The following is a 7,500-nucleotide window of genomic DNA, read 5'->3' on the forward strand; positions in this document are numbered from 1 at the left end:
CCGCCCCCGAGGCCGGCCCCCCCGCCCGCCGACCGGTCGCGGGGCGAGCGCGACCGGCCGCCGGCGAGGTCGGCGCCGAAGGGGGCCCGCTCGGGGAGCGAGCCCGGCTCCGACGCGTCCCCCCGCCGGGCCGCGCGGAAAGCACCGGACGTGCTAGAGGAGACAGCGACCCGACGAGGCGGGCGCGGCCCGGACACCGAGGCCCCCCCCGCCTTTCGGCCGGGGCGGCTCGCTCTGCGGCAGGCGGCGGCACGACGAAGGAGCGCCGAGCGCACGCACGGAAGGGGCTCTCCGTCCCCCGTCCGCGCCCCCATAGGTCCAGTTCCGGCCCCTCTCTCTCTCGGCGCTCGCTTTTCTCCGGGAAACTGGGCTCGGCTCAGCTCCGGCCGCACCGCCGCCCGGCGCCGCTCGCGGCCGGCACCCACGGGGGGCGCTAAACCCGGGCCGGGGCCGGCACCGGCACCTCGCGTGGTTTCGAACGGGCACCTGAGGGCTCGCGGGGCCACGCGGCGTTCACACAGCCCGGGACGGTAAAGACGCCCCTCCGGCGGCGGGAGGGGCGACACCTCGCCTGCGACGGGAAGCGAATTGGAAAGGAGACCGCCCTGCCCGAGCACCCGGACACCGCCGTGGCTTGAGTCCCCGTGACGGGGAGCCCCGGAAGAGCCGGGCCGCCGGGGGCCCTCTCCGACGCCACCCGAAAAGCCTCATCGATCAGACGGAAGGCGGCCGCAGAAGCGGCCGCCGGGCCCCACGGCCACGCTTCCTGGGACAACAGACACGGCAACCCGGCCGCAGCGGAGGAGGAGCGCGGGGGGTGCCGCCACCCGCCCCGCCCGACAGCGGCTGCGCAACGAGACCGAGGCGGCACGGGGCGCCGTCCGAGCGTGCGAGAAAGCGCCACCGACCACGCCGCGGGCCACCGGCTTTCGCCCGCCTCGCAGCGATCGGCTTGCCCTCCGGAAAAGCCGGGGGACGGCGGAAAAACAAAAAAAAAAAAAAAGACAACAACAAACCAAAAAGCACCCACAGCAGCGCGTCAACGCGACCCGTGCTAAGCCACGGGGGTCGCGGGCCCGGGCAGAGGGTGGCAAACGAGGCCCGCGCCTCTTACTCCTCGCTCTCTCTCGTTTCTCTTTCCTCCACACCTCCGCCACCGCATTTTCTCGCTCTCTCTCTTCCCTTCGCCTGCACGGCCCACGACCCTTCGTCGCGCACGCTTCTCGGTGCCGCGGCTTAAGGCCGCGAGAGAAAAACAACGGAAAGAAAAAAAAAAAAAAAAAGCCGGGCGGGCGGCCCCCACTCCGCCCGCAGGCCTAAAAAGCGGACCCCGCGTGCAAAACCCAGCCCCCGAGCCGGCAGCCACGGCAGCCGGGGCAGGCCCGACACCACGGGCCGCCCGGGCCTAGCGGCTCGATCGCGCCGGTCACCACCCGACGGGAGGGCGGGGCGCCGCCGCCCCGCCCGCGACGTATCTCGGGGCACTCTGTCGGGTTCGGGGTCCGCAGGGCCGAGGCGGCCCGGCCACCGCGGCCGGCCGCCAGCCACGCAGAAAAACTCGGCCCGCTCCGCGGGCTCCCCGGCTTAAGGCCGAGGAAGGGGGTCTCGAACAACGCACGGCTCCGGGAGGGAGGGAGAGCGGGGTGCCGCCACCCCGCGCACCCCTCGCCGGCCGACTCCCGTCACCGAGCCCCTGGAGCAACCGGGCAGGACGAGGCAAGGCCGCGCGCCCCACGGCACGTCCCCGCGGCACTTCCGACACGGACGACACACGCTGGGCAAAACAAGTCGGGAGGCGCGAGGAACGAGGCGGCGCCACCTCGGCAAGCCGGGCCCGTCCTCGGGGCTCTCGGGAAAGGCCGGGGGAGAAAAGGCCCCGGCGGCCTCGACACCGCCGAGCCCCGGTGTCACGCACCCTTCGTCGAGCCGTCGGCAGCCGACCGCAAAGAGCACGGCCGGCCGGAAAAGAACGCACCCGCGGGCAGGGCGGGGCGCCGGCTTAAGGCCGGGCAGCAAAAGGGACGAGGCGCCGCCGCCTCGCCCGCCACCATCCCCGGAGGGAATACACACTTTGGGGAGGGGAGGGCCCTCGCCCCACCCCTGAAGTCAACAACCGGACCGAAGAGGAACACGGCTCGCGGCCCTTTTCTCTCCTCCTCTCGGGCTCTGTCTCTCTCTCTCAACCCTTGTCTCTCTGTACCTCACACGGTTCTGTACCCATTCTCGATGGGCAAGACGGGGGGACCGGGACAGAGCCACGCGACTCGTCCCGCGTCAGGCGGCGCACTCTTTTTCCCTCCCTTCGCGCCGGCGACCGCACGCGCGGCCGCCGCTCTCGCGTCCGCCTCGGACACAGGCACTGCACCAGCCTGCGGGGATGCGGCCCGTCACACCCGCTCCCAGTAGACGGACAGACGGGTCCGAGGCCCCGAGCGCCTCCAAGACGTCGAGTCGACGCCACCGGGGCGCGGCGCCGGCGTGCGCCGCCGCCGACCTAGACGTAACCGGAGGATGGCGAGAACAGCGACCCCTTGGTGGACTTCCAGCCGCGCTGCGGAAAGCAGGTCTACCCGGCCCCCCCGCGGAAATCCGCCAAAGTCCAGCCGAAGCGGGGAAGACCTGGTCGCCGCGTCGCCGCCCGCCGCCGCGGCCGCCCCGCCGGCCTCTCCGCCGGCGGCCTCCCCGCCCCGGAGCCGGGTAAGACCTGGCCGGCCGGGGCCGCCCCGGAAGCGGGGCTAGACCTGTTCTCCGCGTCGCCGCCCGCCGCCGCCGCCGCCACCTCTCCGCCGCCGGCCTCTCCACCCCGGAGCCGGCTCGGCCTGGCCTTCCGGGACCGCCCCCGAAGCGGGGTAGACCTGTTCTCCGCGTCGCCGCCCGCTGCCGCCGGCCTCCCCGCCCCGGGGCCGGCTCGGCCTGGCCTGCCGGGGCCGCCCCCGAAGCGGGGTAGACCTGTTCTCCGCGTCGCCGCCCGCTGCCGCCGGCCTCTCCGCCCCGGAGCCGGCTCGGCCAGGCCTGCCGGGGCCGCCCCCGAAGCGGGGTAGACCTGTTCTCCGCGTCGCCGCCCGCTGCCGCCGGCCTCTCCGCCCCGGGGCCGGCTCGGCCAGGCCTGCCGTGGCCACCCCCGGAGCGGGGTAGACCTGTTCCCCGCGTCGCCGCCCGCCGCCGCCGCCGCCGCCTCTCCGCCGCCGGCCTCTCCGCCCCGGAGCCGGGTAGGCCCGGCCGGCCGGGGCCGCCCCGGGAGCGGGGCTAGACCTGTTCTCCGCGTCGCCGCCCGCCGCCGCCGCCGCCGCCACCTCTCCGCCGCCGGCCTCTCCGCCCCGGAGCCGGGTAGGCCCGGCCGGCCGGGGCCGCCCCGGGAGCGGGGCTAGACCTGTTCTCCGCGTCGCAGCCGCCCGCCGCCGGCTCTCCGCCGCCGGCCTCTCCGCCCCGGAGCCGGCTCGGCCTGGCCTGCCGGGGCCGCCCCGGGAGCGGGGCTAGACCTGTTCTCCGCGTCGCCGCGGCGCCGCCGCCGCCACCTCTCCGCCGCCGGCCTCTCCGCCCCGGAGCCGGGTAGGCCCGGCCGGCCGGGGCCGCCCCGGGAGCGGGGCTAGACCTGTTCTCCGCGTCGCCACCGTGGCCGCCCCGCCGGCCTCCCCGCCGCCGGCCTCACCGCCCCGGAGCCGGGTAGGCCCGGCCGGCCGGGGCCGCCCCGGGAGCGGGGCTAGACCTGTTCTCCGCGTCGCCGCCCGCCGCCGCCGCCGCCACCTCTCCGCCGCCGGCCTCTCCGCCCCGGAGCCGGGCAGGCCCGGCCGGCCGTGGCCGCTCCGGGAGCGGGGCTAGACCTGTTCTCCGCGTCGCCGCCCGCCGCCGCCGCCGCCGCCGCCTCTCCGCCGCCGGCCTCTCCGCCCCGGAGCCGGGTAGGCCCGGCCGGCCGGGGCCGCCCCGGGAGCGGGGCTAGACCTGTTCTCCGCGTCGCCACCGTGGCCGCCCCGCCGGCCTCCCCGCCGCCGGCCTCACCGCCCCGGAGCCGGGTAGGCCCGGCCGGCCGGGGCCGCCCCGGGAGCGGGGCTAGACCCGTTCTCCGCGTCGCCGCCGCGGCGCCGCGACCTCTCCGCCGCCGGCCTCTCCGCCCCGGAGCCGGGTAGAGACGGCGTCCCGGGGCCGCCCCGGGAGCGGGGCTAGACCTGTTCTCCGCGTCGCCGCCGCGGCGCCCCGCCGGGCTCTCCGGCGGCGGCCGGCGGCCGCGCCTGGCCCCCGAGCGGGCTAGACCTGGCCTCCCGACGAGGCCGCTCTCTCTCGCGACCAACACCTATTTTCGACCGACTCCTCTCTCCCCCCTCCCCCCTTTCTTTTTTATTATTTTCTCATTTTTTACATGTGCTGGAAGAACGGCTCTCCCTCTGGCTCGGGACAAGAAGCTTTTCTGGGGAACAATACTCTCGGCAAACTGGAATTCATTTCCTTTCCCGCCCAGAGCCCTCCCGGCCGGCTGCGCCCCGCCCGGCCCTCGGCCCACTGACACGCCGTGCCGCCAAAAGGTCGTGGCCCGCCCGCCCCCTCCCCCCCCCACCCCCTCCCCCCCGGGATTCTACGCGGCCCCGCCCCCCCACCACAACCTATGGGGAAACAGCTGGGAAGGGGCAGCAGGGACGTGCGGGCCGAACCTGGCACCACGCCGCCGGCACCCCGCCCCGCCTCGTCCCGCCCCAGTCCGCGCCCCGCCCCGCCCCGCCCCGCCCCCGGCCCCGAACCCCGCCCCCCCTCCACGCTCCCTCCCCCCCGACCGAGGCCGTGGCGGGGCGGCGGGCAAGCGGGCGGCCGCTTTCCGGCCGGTTCTTTCACGGTCCGCAGAGGTCTTCGGCCCTCGGCGCGGGTCCAGGGGGCCGTGGGGGCTCGAGGCCGAGGCGCCCGGGGCCGGCACGAAGGCGCCGGCACGAAGCCCGCGTTCGCGGAGATGGACAGGGTGACACACACGGCCCCTCCCCCCGCCCCCCCTTTCCCCCACGCTCACGCCCCGATGCCGCCCTCTCGTGCTGCCACACGCACACACCCCCTCACGCCCACACACACACACACACACACACACACACACACAGAGGCAGGCAGGAAGGCAGGCAGGCAGGCAGGCGGGTGCGCAGGCACCCTTAGAGTCGCATGCCCTCTCTCCCCGCCCCGAGCCCGCTCCTGCCCCTGCCCTGTGTGCGGCTGCCGCCCATCAGCGGCCGAGGTGGGCACCCCGCCCTCCACCCTCGGCTTCCTCGGCGCCCCCTTCAGCCGTCTCCCGCCCCCACCTTCAGCCGTCTCCCGCCCCCGCCCGGCGACGGCTGGGGGCGCCCCGCCCTCCACCCTCAGCCTCCCTGGCGCCGCTTTCAAACTTTTCCCGCCCGCGGCTCTTCTCCCGTCGACGCGGTCGGCGCAGCGGCAGCGGCGGCAGGGCGAGGAGCAGGCTGACAGGCGCCGAGGCGGCCAGGGCCTCGGCCGGGCGGCCCAGGAGAGCCGGTCCACCCAGGGCTCGGGCGAGCCAGGTCCGAAGGCCGGCCGCGGACGCCAACGGGTCTAGCCAGGGTAAGGTCGGCCGGGGAACACGGGTCCGCCCGGGATCTGAGCATCGGGTCCCGACTCGGGCCCGGGACAGCCGGTCTGGGCAGGAGCCGAGCGGCAGGTCCAAAGGCCGGCGGCGGAACACAGGTCTACCCAGGGGATTTGCAGCCACGGAGCAGGTGCTGCCGCCGACAACAGGTCTACCCCAGGAAACAACTCCGGCCGCGGACAGCTGGTCTACCCCAGGAACTAAGTCCGGCCGCGGACAGAAGGTCTACCCTTTGGAAACGACGCCGGCCGCGGACAGCAGGTCTACCCCGCGGCCTTCGGCAGCCAGGGACCAAGGCCGTCCGCGGACAGAAGGTCTACCCCAAGAAACGAGGCCGGCCGCGGACAGAAGGTCTACCCCGGGGCAGTCGGCAGCCAGGGACTAAGTCCGGCCGCGGACACCAGGTCTACCCCTTGGAAACGACTCCGGCCGCGGACAGCGGGTCTACCAAGGGGGCCTTCGGCAGCCAGGGACCAAGTCCGGTCGCGGACAGCAGGTCTACCCCGGGGCAGTCGGCAGCCAGGGACCAAGTCCGGCCGCGGACAGCAGGTCTACCCCTTGGAAACGACGCCGGCCGCGGACAGCAGGTCTACCCCGCGGCCTTCGGCAGCCAGGGACCAAGGCCGTCCGCGGACAGAAGGTCTACCCCAAGAAACGAGGCCGGCCGCGGACAGCAGGTCTACCCCGGGGCATCCGGCAGCCAGTGACCAAGTCCGGCCGCGGACAGCTGGTCTACCCCGGGGCAGTCGGCAGCCAGGGACCAAGTCCGGCCGCGGACAGCAGGTCTACCCCTTGGAAACGACGCCGGCCGCGGACAGCCGGTCTACCCCGCGGCCTTCGGCAGCCAGGGACCAAGGCCGTCCGCGGACAGAAGGTCTACCCCAAGAAACGAGGCCGGCCGCGGACAGCAGGTCTACCCCGGGGCATCCGGCAGCCAGTGACCAAGTCCGGCCGCGGACAGCTGGTCTACCCCGGGGCAGTCGGCAGCCAGGGACCAAGTCCGGCCGCGGACAGCAGGTCTACCCCTTGGAAACGACGCCGGCCGCGGACAGAAGGTCTACCCCGCGGCCGTCGGCAGCCAGGGACCAAGGCCGTCCGCGGACAGAAGCAGGTCTACCCCAGGAAACGACTCCGGCCGCGGACAGCCGGTCTACCAAGGGGGCCTTCGGCAGCCAGGGACCAAGTCCGGTCGCGGACAGCAGGTCTACCCCGTGGCAGTCGGCAGCCAGGGACCAAGTCCGGCCGCGGAAAGCAGGTCTACCCCTTGGAAACGACGCCGGCCGCGGACAGCAGGTCTACCCCGGGGCATCCGGCAGCCAGTGACCAAGTCCGGCCGCGGACAGCCGGTCTACCCCGGGGGCCTTCGGCAGCCAGGGACCAAGTCCGGCCGCGGACAGAAGGTCTACCCCAAGAAACGAGGCCGGCCGCGGACAGCAGGTCTACCCCGCGGCCTTCGGCAGCCAGGGACCAAGTCCGGCCGCGGACAGCCGGTCTACCCCGGGGGCCTTCGGCAGCCAGGGACCAAGTCCGGCCGCGGACAGAAGGTCTACCCCAAGAAACGAGGCCGGCCGCGGACAGCAGGTCTACCCCGCGGCCTTCGGCAGCCAGGGACCAAGTCCGCCCGCGGACAGCCGGTCTACCCCGGGGGCCTTCGGCAGCCAGGGACCAAGTCCGGCCGCGGACAGCAGGTCTACCCCGGGGCATCCGGCAGCCAGGGACCAAGTCCGGCCGCGGGAAGCAGGTCTACCAGGGCTTCGCAAGGCCCGCGTAAGTGGGGGGGGGCAACGGGCGCACCCTGGATTCGCCACCTGGTCTAGCCTTCCGGCCCCGTTGCCCGGCGACCGAGTCCGACGGCGGGACACGCTCCACCTGGCACCCGCCCGGCAGGGCGGCGCCCCGACGCCGCGCCGGATCGCCGCTCGCGCCCCCCC

Source organism: Chamaea fasciata, unplaced genomic scaffold, assembly GCF_029207755.1.
Source record: "Chamaea fasciata isolate MVZ Bird 193981 ecotype frontalis unplaced genomic scaffold, bChaFas1.0.hap1 SCAF_1083, whole genome shotgun sequence".
Taxonomy (NCBI): Eukaryota; Metazoa; Chordata; class Aves; order Passeriformes; family Sylviidae; genus Chamaea; species Chamaea fasciata.